Genomic DNA, 18779 nt, shown 5'->3' with positions numbered 1-18779 from the left:
ATTAGGGCCTGGCACCCTATTTACATCTGTGAGAAAGTGGCTCTAAATATACTGAACCAGAATAAGGTACAGTGTGTATAAAGTCCACAAACCCCAGAGGTATAACAGAGGTTAAAGCCAGGTGTGACCTTACTCTCTAAAGTGGTAGCTTGGTCGAGCAGTATGGCAGTACCAGTGGACAGTGTAAAGCATTTGTTGTACACACTCAGTCAGCAAAAGGTTTCACACACTCAAGAACTGAACTCTAGACCAATTGTTTTTATATCAAAGATATAGTTGTTTTATTTTTAGAACCAACAGGTATCAAAATAAACTGTTCTCAATATAGGAGGTCTTAGATGAGTACTCTGCAGAAAGGCAACAAGCTTTGTAAACACAACAGGTACAGGGTTGCAGTAGGCAACACAATTCTACACACAATTTAGCATTGAGCTCAATAGGTTTTTCTATATAAACACAGTTGATTACTTTGTAGATTACTTTGGTAGTTCCAGGACTGGATCCTAGTTTTAGTCCTGGGGTCTAAGCTGAAAACTGTTTAGTAAAAACGTTTTAGTTATTGCAGTGATTTTTCAGGAATATAAAGCTATTTTTAAAGATCACACTTAGAAACTTTTCAACAGAAATCTGGCAATGTTATCCAATGGGAGAAAATTCAGTTTGCAGGTAAAGTACGATCTCGTTACTTTTGTAATCCAGTGCTGGGGTCCTAGGTCCAGCACGGGGGTCTCAACTTAAAACAGGAAAGGAATTACGTTTCAGTATTTGGTATGATTTTTAAAGAATATTTCAAGTTTTCAAAAGTAGACACTTCGAAGAAATTTCATAGAAAAGCAGACAATGAAATCCTATGGAGAAAATACAGGTTACTAGTAAACCCAGTAAGGATTACATTTTTGCGGTTCAGTACTGGGCTACCTTGTGGGCTACAAGGTGCAGTACTGGCTTCTCTCCTGATCACAGGTGAGTACTTCGGAATTCGGTTGATTTTATATGAATATTTTAAGTTTCCAAAACTTCAAACTTAAAAGATTTTTCGAGTCAAGCCAGTCAATGTCATCCAATGGCAGGTAAGTGAGTTACTGGTTTCCAGGTGAGTACCCGGCTGGTGAAGTTAAGGTTCTGGGCTTAGACTCAGGGGTTTCCAGGGTAAGGTAGGTACAGTTGGTTCACCCTCAGCGGCACAGGGGGGGGCCGGGTGCAATGGTAGTTAGGCCCAATGTTATCAAATGAGGGGCAGGGGGCCTCCGGTTGGTGGCTGCTAGCTGGCAGGCCACGCGGCTGTGGGAGCGGGGCTCCTGGTCACTTGCTCAGGGCAAATGGGGACGTAGGATAGGGCAAAGGTGGCACGGCCAGCGGCACTTGGGCGGCTGGGTGCAGGGTGCTTTTGAGCCGACGGGCGCTCAATGTTATTCAATGGGAAAGGTAACAAACGAACAAAGGCTGCAGGCTCGGGGACGGAGAGTCTTCAGGGGTGACCACCACTTCGAGAGGTAAGTTGGGATCCTGTGTAGGTACCCCAAAGGAAGGCACAGGGGGCTGTAGGGCGCAGGGTGCAGGGGTGTCTTTAGGTGTCGGGAAAGCTTACCTTTAGCAGGTCGCGGTTGGAGGGGCCCCTGGTTCTGAGTCTGCAGGCGTTGTCTGGTTCGTCAAGGGCAGTGGACTTTGGGTCCCAGTCGCCAGGGGGACGACCTCGTGGTCTTGGATCACTTGGGCACGGGCCGGGCTCGGCGGGTGCAGAGTGGGCTGGTCCGGAGCTACCTGGCTGGCACCAGGGGTGTTGTTACAGCAGAGCCTCTGTTGATGGGAGTCCCAGTCTTTAAGAGGGTCAAGGCAGGCAGGTCCTCTGGGTGTCCCAAGGTTGCTGTCCGCTGGAGTCGCCGGGGTTTAGGCAGGAGCAGGTTCCAGGATCGACAGGCAGGTAGGGCTGGGGCCAAGTCAGTTGTGTTCATCCTGTTGTTAGCAGCTGCACAGCGGGTCTTCTTTCTTCTTTTTGTATCGGGATCTGAGGAAGGAAGGTTTAGGGTGCCCCTAAATACTAAATTTAGGGGCGTTACATGTAGGGCAAGGGCAGGGACCAATCGGTCCCTGTCCTGGGTTGGGTACACCCCGTAGCCTGCTCTTCTCCTGTGGGAGGGGGGCAGGAGCCTAGCTGTGATTGGGCAGGGCTCCCCATCTTCAAGATGGCTAGAGCCCGGGGTCGTGCTTCACCTCGCCTCTCCCATCCGAGGGGTGGGGTTGGCACAGGCAGGCACACCCCCTTCCTGATGTAGGGTTTCCCACCAGTCTTCCCGCCAGATTGGGGGTTAGAACTGGTGGGGGGCAGTTGCTGAGTACAGCAAATGGTCTGGAGAAGCTCACAGAGGCTGCATGTCTTTGAAGCTTCCCCCTGCCCATCCTGGGGAAGGAGACATAGCACCTCACCCAGGATGTGCATTGTTGCAGGCCCAGGAGAGCGGGGGCTCTCCACCCAGGGGTCCAGCAACATGTCTGCTGTGTGGCAGCCTCTGCAGCCACTCAGCCCAGACGTGGATTGTAGGGTAGGTTTTCAGGGGGCATCTCTAAGATGCCCTCTGGTGCATTTTACATTAAATCTCACACTGGCATCAGTGCGGGTTTGAAGTGCTGAGAAGTTTGGTACCAAACTTGTCAGTCTTCAGTGTAGCCATTATGGTGCTCTGGAGTTCGTAATGACAACCTCCCAGCACCATATACTCTTAATGGCATCACTGCACTTACAGTGCCCAGGAATGGGCTCATGCACCTGTGCCCACACCTCTGGCATAGGGCACCCAGCTAAAGGGGTCAAGTGTGCCAGGCAGTGGGTTCTGTGGGCATGGTACACAGGGATGTGTGCCATGTTGACTCTTTGTTTAGTTCTGTACCTAGACACTCAGCCTGCAAAGGCAGTGTGTGGGCATCAGAGTACAGGGCCTTGAGGGTGGCACAATAGGTGCTGCAGCCCTCAGGGGTCTTCTCTGGTCACCATGCCCTGGGTACCTAGGGTACCATTTACTAGGGGGCCGACAGGTGGCCAGAGATGCCAATTTGGTTTTAGTTTCAACACAGTTTTAGGGAAGGAACACAGGCCCTGGGTACCTGGTTGGCAGGAGCCCAGGGCACACTCAGTCAAAGCACATCAGCAGTTCAGAAAAAAGTGGGGGCATACCAATGCAAGAAAGATGGCACTTTCTCACAACCTCCCAGTCCCTCTGGCCAACGGGCCATCTCCAAAGGGGCTCAAATGCCCTGTGTCCAACAGTCAGGGCATGCTGCCAAACAGCGAAAGTCAAGGGAGCGCAATCTGCACATGCCTAAACGTTGCGGCTCGCACTAAGTGCTGCGCAGCTGTGAATGTCAGGGGCACAGGAGTGCAACTCACTCCTAACTCAGACATGCCCCCAAAGTCAAGAAAGACCTAAACGGTGCAGCTGCCCACTACTTGCTGGGCAGCTGGGAATCCAATGAGGCCTGGCACCACTGTGCCGCTTATGTCCCTCTCAGGGACTCCTAAATCAAACTGCGCCATCGTTGCAGCTGCCTGCGCTCTCGCAGGGCAGCTGAGATCAAGGGATAATGGGCCCTGGCACCACTGTGCCTTGAATACAAATGTGCCCAACCAAGAAAAGCATGGGCCCCTCTGGGCCGGCCTAAAACAATTAAAAGTAACTATGCCAACCGTTGGAGCCATGCAGGCTCTGCCAACTATGCCCCACACTGGAGCGGCCCGCAACGGCGAGTCTGCTCAGAAAGCAACCAAACGGGAACACCCTCGAGCATGGACGTCCGCAGGGGGGGGGCAAGCGCACCTGGATCGCTGGTCCGTCCGGTGCTGGCCCAGTGACAATGTGATATTATCACTCATGCAGCGCACATGGAGGCCGTCAACATTCCTTTTACGGACACCTTTAGTCCCCTTAATTTTCAGAATTAGAGCAGGCTGTGCTGTTCCCCTGCGAGAAGCCCAAGGAGTTTAAAGATTCTCTCACTTGGGGGCCTCTCGCACATCTCTTTGAACTCTAGCAGCCCCTCCCCGACCTCGAGCAGACTGTGGACAGGCCCATTGTCATTCTGTCTGCTGCTGATCATCACATAAAGAATGACAATGGACCGTCTGTGTTGCAAAATGGAAATAGTTATATCCTGAGAAGAAAGAGCAGAATCCGTCAGTAAAGTAAGCAGAGCTTTATTTTACATGTGAACTCCAGGAGCGTACAACATTGAATACCGGTAAACCGTCAGTCTTCCCCCTAAATACAAACCGCTTCCACTCAAACAACTACATACACACGAGACACCAGATCTACATATACACAGCACGCGAACCACAACACGCGACACTCACACATTCAAATAACAATCAGACACGCATATTGTTTGTGGATGACGCGCGTGCATACACGCGCGTCATTCCAAACAATAACATGATACCACAGTCTGCCTTTCACGTGCCTTGCAGACAGCCTACCTGTGTTTAAAAAAATAATAATTAAAGAGTGTCAGCAAACACCGGCGCAGCAGCGCGGCCAGACACTCTGCTCTATGGGGGCCGGGTGATTTACAACAATGCCTCATTAAAAGTCTTTTAAAGACCTGTAAAGTACTGGGGTGCGTCTGTGTGTGTGCCTGGGAAGCTGGGGTGAGGAGACAGAGGGTGACAGACAGATGGTGACAGAGGGAAGAAACCAGAGGGAGGGAGACAGAGGGGATACAGAGGGAAGGAACCCGAGGGAGGGAGACCGGGAGAGAGACAGGGAGGGAGACACAGGGGAGGGAGACAGAGGGAGGGAGACAGAGGGAGGGAGACCGAGGGAGGGAGATAGAGACAGACAGAGGGAGACAGAGAGAGAGGAAGACAGAGAGAGAGGGAAACAGAGGGAGACAGAGAGAGAGTGAGACAGATAGGGCGGGGACAGAGGGAGACAGATGGAGAGAGCGAGAGGGAATAGACAGAGGGCGACAGACAGAGGGAGGGAGACAGACAGACAGGGAGACAGATAGAGGGAAGGAGACAGACAGACACAGACAGAGGGAGGGAGACAGGGAGAGAGGGAAGAGAGGGAGACAGAGAGAGAGGGAGACAGAGAGAGAGACTGAGAGGGAGGGAGAAAGAGGGAGGCAGAGGGAGACAGAGAGAGGGAAACAGAGGGAGGGAGGGAGACAGAGGGAGGGAGAGGGAGATAGAGAGAGGGAGGGAGACAGAGGGACGGAGACAGAGGGACGGAGACAGAGGGAGAGAGAGGGAGGGAGACAGAGAGAGGGAGACAGAGAGAGAGAGAGAGGGAGACGGACAGAGAGAGGGAGACAGAGGGAGATAGAGAGAGAGTGAGACAGATAGGGCGGGGACAGGGGAAGACAGAGGGAGAGAGATGGAGAGGGAGGAGACAGAGGGCGACAGACAGAGGGAGGGGGGCGACAGAGGGAGGGAGACAGACAGACAGGGAGACAGAGAGAGGGCGAGAGGGAGGGAGAGAGGGAGGCAGAGGGAGACAGAGAGAGACTGAGAGGGAGGGAGAAAGAGGGAGGCAGAGGGAGACAGAGAGAGAGGGAGACAGAGGGAGGGAGGCAGAGGGACGGAGACAGAGGGACGGAGACGGAGACAGAGGGACGGAGACAGAGGGACGGAGACAGAGGGACGGAGACAGAGGGACGGAGACAGAGGGACGGAGACAGAGGGAGAGAGAGGGAGAGAGAGAGGGGGGAGAGAGAAGGGGAGAGAGAGAGGGAGAGAGAGAGAGGGAGACGGACAGAGAGAGTGAGACAGAGGGAGACAGAAGGAGAGAGAGGGAGAGAGAGGGGGGGAGACAGAGAGGGAGGGAGACAGAGAGAGGGAGGGAGGGAGACAGACAGATAGAGACAGACTGAGACAGATGGAGGCAGAGACAGAGACAGGGGCAGACAGGCAGAGACAGACAGAGAGACGGAGAGGGAGACAGAGGGAGGGAAACAGGAACAGACAGGGACAGATAGAGACAGGGACAGACAAACCGATAGAGGTAGAGACAGGGACAGACAGATAGAGGCAGAGATTAAGACAGGCAGAGAAACCGAGAGGGAGACAGAGGGAGGGAAACAGGGACAGATAGAGACAGGGACAGTCAGACAGATAGAGGCAGAGACAGGGACAGACAGATAGAGGCAGAGACTAAGACAGACAGACAGAGAGGGAGACAGAGGGAGAGAGAGAGAGAAAGAGAGGGAGGGTGACAGAGGGAGGGAGAGGGAGGGGAGAGAGAGAGGGAGACAGAGACAGAGGGAGACAGAGGGAGGGAGACAGAGAGAGGACGACAGAGGGAAGGAGAGGGATACAGAAGGAGGGAGACAGACAAAGGGCGACAGACAGAGGGAGACAACAGAGGGAGGGAGACAGAGGGAGGGAGACAGGGAGGGAGACAGAGAGAGAGGGAGGGAGACAGAGAGAGAGGGAGGAGACAGAGAGGGAGGGAGACAGAGAGAGAGAGAGAGAGAGAGAGACAGAGGGAGACAGACAGACAGAGGGTGACAGCCAGAGGGCGACAGACAGAGGGCGACAGACAGAGGGCGACAGACAGAGGGCGACAGACAGAGGGCGACAGACAGAGGGAGGGAGACAGACAGAGGGAGACAGACAGAGGAAGGAGGGCGACAGAGGGAGACAGACAGAGGGAGGGAGACAGAGGGAGGGGGATGTAGGGAGAGGGAGGGAGACAGAGGGAGAGAGAGGGAGGGCGACAGAGAGTGAGAGAGGGAAGGAGACAGAGAGAGAGGGAGGGAGGCAGAGTGAAGGAGAGGGAGGGAGACAGAGAGACAGACAGAGTGAGTGAGACAGAGGGAGAGTGATAGAGGGAGGGAGAGAGAGAAGGAGGGAGACAGATAGAGAGAGGAAGGGAGACAGAGAGAGAGGGAGGGAGACAGAGAGAGAGAGAGAGAGAGAGAGAGAGAGAGAGAGAGAGAGAGAGAGAGAGGGAGACAGAGGGAGGGAGACAGAGGGAGAGGGAGGGAGACAGAGAGAGAGGGAGGGAGACAGAGAGAGAGGGAGACAGAGAGCGAGAGAGACAGACAGAGGGAGACAGAGGGAGGGAGACAGAGGGAGGGAGGGAGACAGAGAGAGAGGGAGGGAGACAGAGAGAGAGGGAGGGAGACAGAGAGGGAGGGAGTCCGAGAGAGAGGGAGACAGAGAGCGAGAGAGACAGACAGAGGGAGACAGACAGAGGGAGACAGTCAGAGGGCGACAGACAGAGGGCGACAGAGGGAGGGAGAGGGAGGGAGACAGAGAGAGAGGGAGACAGAGAGAGAGAGAGAGAGAGAGACAGACAGAGGAAGACAGACAGAGGGAGACAGACAGAGGGTGACAGCCAGAGGGTGACAGACAGAGGGCGACAGACAGAGGGAGGGAGACAGACAGAGGGAGACAGACAGAGGGAGGAGGGCGACAGAGGGGGGTAGACAGACAGAGGGAGGGAGACAGGGAGAGAGAGGGAAGGAGACAGAGAGAGAGGCAGGGAGACAGAGTGAAGGAGAGGGAGGGAGACAGACAGAGTGAGTGAGACAGAGGGAGAGAGATAGAGGGAGGGAGAGAGGGAGGGAGAGAGAGAAGGAGGGAGACAGAGATAGAGAGAGGAAGGGAGACAGAGAGAGAGGGAGGGAGACAGAGAGAGTGAGAGAGAGAGAGAGAGAGACAGAGAGACAGAGAGACAGAGAGACAGAGAGACAGAGAGAGAGAGAGAGAGAGAGAGAGAGAGAGAAAGAAAGATGTGTGTATGCCAGGTCTGGTGGCTCAGTGGACGAAGGCGTCCGCTGCAGGGGCATGTGTTCAACTTCATGGTCATAGTTTTTTTTTGTTGCTCTAGCCCCACCCCTTCCCCCACTGACCCCGCCCCCATCGGAATCCAGGAGAAGGCACTGGAGTGGATCATCTCCTTCCTCGCCGGAAGGACACGGAGAGTCCGCCTCCCCCGTTCAGATCGGAGGCCACCGAAGTCATCTGCGGCGTTCCTCAAGGCTCCTCGCTCAGCCCAACACTCTTCAACGTCTACATGAGCCCCCTCGCAGCCATCGCACGCCAGTACAACCTCAACATCATCTCCTACGCCGACGACACCCAGCTGATCCTCTCCCTCACCGACGACCCCGCCACCGCCAGAGCCAACCTACACGAAGGGATGACAGAAGTAGCCAAATCGATGTCGAACAGCCGCCTGAAACTGAACTCGGACAAGACGGAAGTCCTCATCCTAGGATCCTCACCCTCCGCCTGGGACGACTCCTGGTGGCCCCCCGCCCTGGGCAGCGCACCCAAACCAACAGACCACACACGCAACCTGGGCTTCATCCTGGACTCCTCCCTCTCCATGACCAGACAAGTCAACGCCGTCTCCTCGTCGTGCTTCAACATCCTGCGCATTCTACGCAAGATCTTCCGATGGATCCCTTCCGAGACCAGGAAGACAGTCACCCAGGCCCTCGTCACCAGCCGTCTGGACTACGGCAACTCTCTCTACGCCGGAACCACCGCCAAACTCCAGAAGAGACTCCAGCGGATCCAGAACACCTCAGCACGACTCATCCTGGACATCCCCCGCCGCAGCCACATCTCTGGACACCTGAGAGACCTGCACTGGCTCCCGGTCAACAAGAGAATCACCTTCCGGCTCCTCACCCACGCACACAAAGCCCTACACAACCAAGGCCCAGGATACCTCAACAGCCGCCTCAACTTCTACGCTCCCAAACGCCAGCTTCGATCGACCAGCCACGCCCTCGCCGCCGTCCCCCGCATCCGAAGAGCCACCACAGGAGGAAGGTCCTTCTCCTACCTGGCCGCCAAGACTTGGAACTCCCTTCCGACCCGCCTCCGCCTGACCCAAGACCACCTCGCCTTCAGGAAGCAGCTCAAGACCTGGCTGTTTGAGCAGTAGCGGACCCCCCCCAGCGCCTTGAGACCCTCCGGGTGAGTAGCGCGCTATATAAATGCTCTGATTGATTGATTGATGGTGCGGCCCTCGGCCACAAACCACACTGTAAATTTGGCTCAGAGAGAAAGTTTGTGAGTACCCATGCTCTAGAACCACATCAACCTCATTTAGAATTTCTTTGTTTTTTTCCGGACATTTTTTGTTTTTCCCTCTGTTTTATTGTAGTTGCCAGGTCGTCTCCTGTTGTGGCGCCTCACAAGATTTTTCTCTTCCCCCTATGGGTTTCTTTGTTTATTTAAGCACTTTGTCTTATTAGATTTTTGTAAATGTATTTAATACTTGTGCTCAATCATGTCGGAGGATGGTGATGAAGTTAGAAATGTTGCCGCCCCCCCCTGGAAACATTTCTGCGGACGCCCATGCCCTCAAGCCCCCTCTTACCGGACTGGTCTGGAGGCGCTTCTCTTCCCTCCTCTGGCGGCGGTCTCTTTGCTTCACCGGCATGCGGGCACCAGGAGAGCCCCCATTCCTTGGGGACTCCCTCTCCTCTCTGCTGCGGGACCGGCACTCTGGGCTTCTCCCTCGCTGGGGAGACACTGGCGGCAGTCTGCAGTACTTGCGGGGCTCTCCCTCAGCCACGGGAACCCCACCAACCTGCCTCAGCCCTTCGGTCCTCCTGGCTTCACCTGGGCCCCTCATGGGACCCGGGACTTCCTCTAAAGGCTTGTGGAGGCGGGGTAGGCTCCCGTACTCCTCTGAATACCCAGCCCTCCTTCCGGCCGCATTTCCTTCCTGCTTCTGTCCCGCAGGCCCCTCCCACAACCAGGCGGACCGCGGCGATTTCTTCAGCGGCATAGAGGGGTGGGCTCCCTCGTAAGTTTTACAATTAAGGAGTGATATAAGCGGGGTGGGCACCCGTATTTGGACATTAAAATAAGCGGGTAGACACCCGTATTTGGACATTAAAATAGGCAGGGTGGGCACCCGTGATTGCAGGCAAAATGCGGGGGAATTCCTACGCCGGGGATTCCCTCCTGCACAGACAGCTTTGCGCTGTGGAGCCCTCACGCTCCTTCTTAGGACAATTACAGCGCCTGGCTGAAATGGAAATAAAGCGCTCCCAGGCCGCTAGAACAGCAAGCAAAAAGGTCCTGTAGCACGAAGATACAAGTCCCAAAAGTCCTTAGAGCATCCAGGGGCAATGCAGGGAGGCAAGCCCTCATGGCAGCCCCCCCTGGAACCCAGCAGCAGCACGCCCGCAGGGTCAAGATCCAAAAGCAGAACAATTTTATGGGGACACAGCCCCTATATTTATATTAGGAAAACCCATTGTGTCACAGCACAAGGCTGGGGGGATAGCAGTCAGAACTGGTATAGGGAAGCCTTGGAGCACATTGTAGTTCTCAGATCCTCTCTCTATTGTCAGGTGGGGGCTAGGTTCTCAGACGCACCACAGGAGGTGGAGCCAGCCTTATGGAGGGAAGGCACAGTCCTATTCAGGTCCCAGGTGCAACTCTTCCCTCCCATCTACATGCAGATCTCCCTATTCACCACCGGACAAACCCATCCTGGCTCCTGGAGCCACCCACATCATCCAGCACCTGTCAATTCACATCAGGCAGGCAGACACACAGTACACAGAAATGACAAATTGTAAAAGTGGCATTTCTCCACCAGTCACCATAAATCTGCGCACACCATTGTGAAGCATTTATTCTCACGAGTTCGCACACACTAAACTCGCCCCTGCACTCCTCTCATACCAGGAACTGCCAGGGACACACATATCCCCCATGCATTCCTATGGGAGGGCAGGCCCATCTCACCATACATACACAGAGAGCGCGCGCACTTTACACTGGACCACAGTGCTAAAGTGCGCAGAGGCCTAAAATCACCAACACCAGGTTACAGAAAAAGGCTAGGAGAACGCAAAAAGTTTCGGGGTGAACCTGCCAAAAGGGCCAAGTACAACAAATATCAAGAAATTGAAGAATGATGGTGTCAGAGATTTCCAGCGTATGTTTCACTGCAGATCTGCAGTTGTGGAACAAACAGCTCAACTCTGACGAGACTGTTTTGGTGAAGGGGGCTCTTGGCCTTTAGGGGTGAAAGGGATAATGTTCCTGTATGAGGGTGCCAGGGTAGAATATGGCTGATGTTTAGTTCTGGCAGAGGAGATGGTCGAAATAGTGCACAGAGTAGACTTAATTAAAGAGGTGAGGAGGATGGGGATGGCGTTAGAAGTCTTGTAACTTGTCAGTAAATGAGCAATGTCTGCAGATGACAGATTGTGTGTGGCAAGGGAGTAAGGTATTCCTCTGGAGTTTGGGGAAGTGAGTGCTTGCCAGGGGAATTAGGTTCAATCAATCAATCAATCAGGTCATTTGTAGAGCGCACTACTCACCCGTAGGGTCTCAAGGCGCTGGGAGGGGGGGGGGTGCCGCTACTGCTCGAACAGCCAGGTCTTGAGCTTCCTCCTGAAGGAGAGGTGGTCTTGGGTCAGGCGCAGATTGGTCGGAAGTGAGTTCCAGGTCTTGGCGGCCAGGTAGGAAAAGGATCTTCCTCCTGTCGTCGCTCTTCGGATGCGGGGGACGGCGGCGAGGGCGTGGTTGGTTGATCTGAGGAGGCGCTTGGGAGTGTAGAAGTTGATCCGGTTGTTGAGGTAGCTCGGGCCTTGGTCGTGTAGGGCTTTGTGCGCGTGGGTGAGGAGCCGGAAGGTGATTCTCTTGTTGACCGGGAGCCAGTGCAGATCTCTCAGGTGTCCGGAGATGTGGCTGCGTCGGGGGATGTCGAGGATGAGTCTCGCCGAGGCGTTCTGGATCCGCTGGAGTCTCTTCTGGAGTTTGGCCGTGGTTCCGGCGTAGAGGGCGTTGCCGTAGTCCAGTCGGCTGGTGACGAGGGCTTGGGTGACCGTCTTCCTCGTCTCGGTGGGGATCCACCGGAAGATCTTACGTAGCATGCGCAGGATGTTGAAGCATGACGAGGAGACGGCGTTGACTTGTCTGGTCATGGAGAGGGAGGAGTCCAGGATGAAGCCCAGGTTGCGTGCGTGGTCCGTCGGTTTGGGTGCGGTGCCCAGGGCGGGGGGCCACCAGGAGTCGTCCCAGGCGGAGGGCGTGGAGCCCAGGATGAGGACCTCCGTCTTGTCTGAGTTCAGTTTCAGGCGGCTGGTCGTCATCCATTCGGCTACGTCTCTCATCCCTTCGTGCAGGTTGGCTCTGGCGGTGGCGGGGTCGTTGGTCAGGGAGAGGATCAGCTGGGTGTCGTCGGCGTAGGAGATGATGTTCAGGTTGTGTTGGCGTGCGATGGCCGCGAGGGGGCTCATGTAGACGTTGAAGAGGGTTGGGCTCAGCGAGGATCCTTGGGGTACGCCGCAGATGACTTTGGTGGCCTCTGACTTGTACGGTGGTAGGCGGACTCTTTGTGTTCTTCCGTCGAGGAAGGAGGTGATCCATTCCAGTGCCTTCTCCTGGATTCCGATGTTGCTGAGGCGCTGTACTAGGGTGCGGTGGCAGACAGTGTCGAAAGCCGCGGAGAGGTCCAGGAGGATGAGGGCCGCTGTTTCTCCGTTGTCCATCAGAGTTCGAAGGTCGTCGGTGGCGGCGATGAGGGCGGTCTCGGTGCTGTGGTTCGCTCGGAAGCCGGACTGTGAGGGGTCGAGGGATCCATTCGTCTCGAGGAAGGCGGCCAGCTGTTTGTTGACGGTCTTCTCGATGACTTTGGCCGGGAACGGGAGGAGCGAGATGGGACGGTAGTTCTTGAGGTCGGTGGGGTCTGCTGTGGGTTTCTTGAGGAGAGCGCTGAGTTCGGCGTGCTTCCAGCTCTCAGGGAAGGTGGCGGAGTCGAAGGAGGTGTTGATGATGTCCCGCAGGTGGGGTGCGAGGACAGCGTCGGCCTTGTTGAAGACGTGGTGAGGGCAGGGGTCAGTCGGAGATCCTGAATGGATGGAGTTCATGGTGCGGATGGTGTCTTCGGTGCTGATCGGAGTCCAGGTGCGGAGGGTGGTGGTGGGTGGCGTCGTTGCGGTTGTGGCTTGCGTTGGTTGGTTGTTGAAGCTGTTGTGTATGTCCGTGATCTTGTTGTGGAAGTAGGACGCGAGGGAGTTGCAGAGGTCTTGCGACGGTGTGATGTCGTTGTTTCCGGCGTTGGGGTTGGAGAGCTCTTTCACGATGTTGAAGAGTTCCTTGCAGTTGTGTGCGTTGTTGTCCAGCCGGTCCTTGTATTCATTTTTCTTGGTGGCGCGGATCAGTTGGTGGTGTTTCCGGGTGGCGAGCTTGAGGGTGGTCATGTTGTCCGTCGTTGGTTCCCTTCTCCAGGCTTTCTCGAGGGCTCGACAGTTCTTCTTGGAGCTCTTGAGTTCGTCGGTGAACCATGGTGTTTTTCTGCTGCAGGATCTGCTGGGCGGGGTCCTTAGAGGGGCGAGTTCGTCCGCGCAGTTGCTGATCCACTTCGTGAGGTTGTCGGCGGCCTGGCTGGGGTTCGCTGAGTTGGCGGGAGGGTGCTGGCTCAGGGAGGCGGTGAGCTGGTCGGCTGTGATCTTGTTCCAGCTTCTTCGAGCCACCTGTTGCTGGCGGTGGTGGATCGTCGTTCTTCTGAAGGTGAAGTGGACGCAGCTGTGGTCCGTCCAGTGGAGTCCTGTTGCGTGGCTGAAGGTGACGTCTTTGCTGGATGAGAAGACGGCGTCGAGTGTGTGTCCGGCGAGGTGGGTGGGGGTGGTCACCAGTTGCTTGAGTCCGAGGTTGTCGAGGTTGTCGAGCAGGGTGATGGTGTTGCGGTCGTTGTTGTTCTCCAGGTGGAAGTTGAGGTCCCCCAGGAGGATGTAGTCGGCGGAGGGGAGAGCGTGCGGGCTGACGAAGTCGGCGATGTCCTCGCTGAATCGTGTGCGCGGTCCCGGGGGTCGGTAGATCAGGGTGCCTCTGAGGGTGGTCTTCGGGTTGGTGTGGATCTGGAAGTGCAGGTGTTCAGCGGTGGTGAGGGTGTCGTCGGTGTTGGTCGTGATGCGGATGGTGTCTCTGTGGATGATGGCGATGCCTCCTCCGGTCTGGTTGTCGCGGTCCCTCCGGGTGATCTTGTATCCCTCTGGGATGGCGATGGCGATGTCTGGGGCTGAGGAGGCGTTCATCCAGGTCTCGGTGATGAAGGCAACGTCGGGGGCGGTGGTGTCGAGCAGGTTCCAGAGTTCTACGGCATGTCTGTGGACGGAGCGGGTGTTGAGTAGGATGCACTTGAGGTGGGTGCTGCTGGAGTTCGGCTTGTCGGGTGCAGGGAAGGTCCGGATGCAGGTGAACTTGCAGGCGAGGCAGCTGAAGGGTCCGTGGGTGTGCTTCGGGGCGGCTCGGTGACATCCTGGGATGTGGCCGGTGTTGAGTGCGGTGAGGTCGGCGGCGCTGTAGGTTCGTCGGGTCGGCTTCCGTCGGTGGGGGCCAGGGGTCCTGGCGCTGGTCGCGTTCCGGTCGCGGACGGGCGCAGACGGGCTTACCTTTGGCGCGCCTTCGGCGCACAATCGGCGCGCCCGCTGCGCGTCAACGCTGCGCGTTCGCACGGTCGCCATTTAAGGCGAAGTGCGCGGGTGGGCGGAGCAGCTGGGAGGCGGGAGCGGGGAGGGTTACAGAAGGCAAAAAGGGGCGTGGCTAAGCGGCGGTGGCGGGAAGGGAGGGCGGGGGGCGTCGAGGAAGGCGGTAGGCGGACAACAAGGAAGGAGGGCAACACGGAGGAGAAAACAAGTAGAAAACAGGCACAAATGCACGAAAAAGCGGGGAAAAACAAGGGAAAACAAGTTACAAGACAAGCACAAATTACTGTCAAAAATAGTACAAAAAACCACTCGCAGCGGCGGGAGCCGGCAACGAGGCGGCAGCGAGGCAGAGGCGGCTGGGGGCACACGCAGCAGCTGGTGGCCGTGCGGCGCGGGGGTGTCCCACAAGTTTGATGGGAAAGATGGATATTTTAATACTTAAGAGTGAGATGGTAGCTTCAAGCTGGGAGATAGAGAAGATGAGAAATCCTAGTTTGTTTTCTAAAGAGAGAGGGGCTGAGCACGGAATGTTAGGTGGCTCGATGGATTTGGCGGAGGGAGTGCAATTGGCGAGGGAGGGCAGGGAGAGGGGGGATGAGGAAGGAGTATTGGGGTGCAGGAGTAAAATGTGGAGATAGATGGTAGTTGATAGACGTTGTTGTTGTATCTGAGATGATAAGAGAGTTATCTTTGCAGAAGTTAAACAGAGAAGGAGAATTGAGTTCAAATTTATGAGGAGATGGGGTTGGAATCTGGAGGGAGGGCGGAATGCGTGGAGGGGAAAGATGGGAGTCATGGAATGGCAGGAGGTTAGGGGAGAAGAGAGCTGGAGAGGTTCCATGGGCTAGGAGAGGTGAGTGTATGGGGACTGGCACCAAGGAGAGTGGGGGGGGGGGATTGACCTAGAGGGTAGTTGAAGCGAGAGTATGGTTCCGCTAGGCCGGGCCTAGTGGAACCATACTCTCGCTTCAACTACCCTCTAGGTCAATCCCCCCCCCACTCTCCTTGGTGCCAGTCCCCATACACTCAGTTTCTGTTGGCATATTACATATTGTATAGAACAGTCTTTCCCCCCCAAGTAGAAATGATGACCACCTAGCTAGGTTTATACCGGCAGCTCAGGTATGTGCCGGCCGGTACAGGAATTAAACTTCCCTTTCGCCCCCCCCCCCCCCTGTGAGGGTTTCGCCCCCCCCCCCCCCCCGGGGGTGGGTTTCAGTGCGGGGCATGTGCTAAGCCATAAAGGGTTTTAATGAGGGGACACGGGAGAAGTGCTGTCCTCTGGCAGTTTTGCCCCCGTTCCTATCTGTTCAGGCTGGTGTGTAGAGAGCCGGTGGAAGGCCCTGGGTCTGGGGGCAGAGGGCGCAGGGCTGCTCTTGCGTGTCATTCTTGCACTCTTAGGTTGTCAGCTACGATGTGCCAGGGGTGTAGAGGGCTGACTGTTCAGGGTTCGGGCTCGATGTCACGCAGTAGGTGGTGCCTTTGGGGGAGGGTGGGATTCTGGGGCAGTCTATGAGATGATTGCTCTCCTGGCATCTGCGGGTCCCGCGACTTTTGCAGGGGCGCGCACAGAACGGACCCCCTCCCAGTTTCTGCATCTCTTTGTGACGCTGCCTTTCTTAGTCTGGTTGCTTTGGCTGTATGATGCTGCTGGGCCCTTAGGAAACGAACGCACTCGCTGCCGTTGAATCGAGTGCTAGGGAATGCGGGTTTTTGTAGTGCTCATAGATGCCATGTGGTGGCGCTGAGCGCTTGGTGGAACGGGGTTGAGATGGCTCGCTCAGTGCGGAGTTCAATTCCCTTATGCATCCGCGCCTTGGTTCACCAGACATGGAGCTTCCAGGCAGGGCTGGTTCTAGGATTGTCGGGCCCTGGGCAGAAAGGGAACGTGCGAGGCCCCTCTCATTTACATAAATGACACATTCAGGGCTCCAGAAGCTGCTTTGTGCAGACTCCTCCTCTCCTCTTCCTACAGCTCCTCTTCTACAGCTCATATCGGGCTGAAGGTGTGAGAACTCTTTGTGGGCTGAAAGCTAAAACCACGGGGCACTGAATGGGCAGGAGAGTGGTTTTGCACCGGGCAGGGAGAGGGAGTGTCTGGCAGGCGATGGGAAATTGTGCTTTTCAGCTTGCAGTGGTGAGAATGTGCGGGTCCATGAGAGCGGTTCAGTGGGTGCGCTTCCGGGTACACAGGGTCTGCCTCTTTGGTAAGCACCATACCGACAACTTTGATTGGGTATTTGATTTAGAGATGGCACAAACTCAACCCAAAGCGCTTTACATAGTTGGCATAGAAAGTTACCCGAGTTACATATGGGGTACCGTACATAGAGTAGGCACAAATAAATAGCAACAGCATACACAAAAGTATACTATAAACAGTGATACTAGTGCTAGTAGCATATGTAATAAAATCAGTTACATAGAGTAGTTGTAGATACATGGCAACAGTGCATACGAAGGACAGTGGTATGTATGTGCCATATAGTTCTGAGATAGTTAAAGTAGGGTGTCTCGACATGGGTGACAGTGGGCAAATCTATCTAAAAAAAATGCATTACTAAAAAGAGTATATAAAAACAATTATAACAAGCATTGGAAATGCAATAGGTCTCGCACCATTAGAGTTAGTGCTTTTAGAATTGTTTATGGGTTTTTTTTGTAAATGTTTAGCATTTTTGTTTCCTGTAGCCAATGCTAAAGAATTACAAATAAAAAAAGCCATAAACATTTCTTAAAGCTCTAACTGAAATGGTCTGAGACCTATTGCACTGTGTGAGGGTGAAGGGGTTGAGGATGAGTGAGGGTGAGGGTGAGAGTGGGTGAGGGTGAGTGAGGGTGAGGGGTTGAGGGTGAGTGAGGGTGAGGGGTTGAGGGTGAGTGAGAGTGAGGGTGAGTGAGGGTGAGTGAGGGTGAGGGGTTGAGGGTGAGTGAGAGTGAGGGTGAGTGAGGGTGAGGGGTTGAGGTTGAGGGTGAGGTGTTGAGGGTGAGTGAGGGTGAGGGTGAGTGAGGGTGAGGGTGAGTGAGGTGTTGAGGGTGAGTGAGGGTGAGGGTGAGTTAGGGTGAGGGGTTGAGGGTGAGTGAGAGTAGTTGAGGCTGAGTGAGGGTGAGTGAGAGTGAGGGTGAGTGAGGGGTTGAGGGTGAAGGTTTGAGGGTGAGGGTGAGCACACAAGCTTAGGAGTATGTCTTAGCACAACTTGCCCTCACCAATCACCTTTCACTTCTCAGGGCCTATGGACTTTCAAGGCTACAGATAGCATCTGCCATGTGCCTTAGAGGAACATTTATGTTTTAAAAATGTATTTGACAAATAATTATCGATCCATAGTTCAGCGCCGGCGAGATTATGCATTTTTGATATTTTTTGTTGCTGCACAGGCACTCGTGAGCATCATCTTTACCAGACTATACTATGGGTGGGCCGAGAGTTAGGCAGTCCAGGATCTGGGTGTTGCCATTTTAGAATGGCCCCTTACTTGCCAACTGATGGAGAATTGTTGGGTGGTCTCACTACTACTCGCTGATCTTGTAATTCATGCTCTAATACAAATGAACACTAAATAGCTTTTTATTCACCATCTCAGCAAGAGGCCAACAATTGAATAAGCAGAGTGTGAACCCTTCAGTGAACAGCACCAGTGTAAGTTGTGGATGACTTGAGGATTGTCGCTCATATTTTAACAGATTCGTAACTATTTCACATACATCTTTTTAGTACGAAAGATTCGCTGTTTTTTATTTTCTCATCTCTGATGCATTTTACTTGTTTCTTTTCATTCCTGCATAAACCATAGAGCCAACTCGGCACAAACGTGTTATAATGTGGTCAGAGGGAGGGGCACTAGATGACGAGATGTGGACTACCGCCACATTATGCAAGCTTGCCAGAGCCTCTGTGCCTTGTGGTAAACTACAGCTGTTCTTGAAGTGCTCAGAGCTGCTTCTTCATTCAACGTAAGCCATCGCTTCACTCCAATGAGAGCATCTGAGCATCCTGAAATTGACGTCCTTTGCATAATAAAAGTGTTTACATACCTCAAGCTTCTTTCTCTAGGATTCTTTCTGTAGGATTTCCTTCTGTTTCCTGCTCAATGGTTTCTTCAATGAAATGTTCTTAATTGCTTGTTTCTTTGCTGATTTTTTGGAGAGCAGAACTAGAGCACAGCTTGTAGCTACTCCTTTCAGTCTTTCGTCATATTTCAGTTACTGGTGCGTGTACTGCATCATTGAGGCACACGGCCCTGGTGCTGGGTGTGCAGGGTCGATTTTTACATTGACACAAACATGGGAAATAAGTGGTGCAAATTGAAATTATACTGTTTTCGTGCATGCTATTTAAAAAACAAAAATACGCTATTCCCTCAAAG

Source organism: Lissotriton helveticus, chromosome 2_1 (genome assembly GCF_964261635.1).
Source record: "Lissotriton helveticus chromosome 2_1, aLisHel1.1, whole genome shotgun sequence".
NCBI lineage: Eukaryota > Metazoa > Chordata > Amphibia > Caudata > Salamandridae > Lissotriton > Lissotriton helveticus.
Note: the sequence above shows the minus strand (reverse complement) of the source record.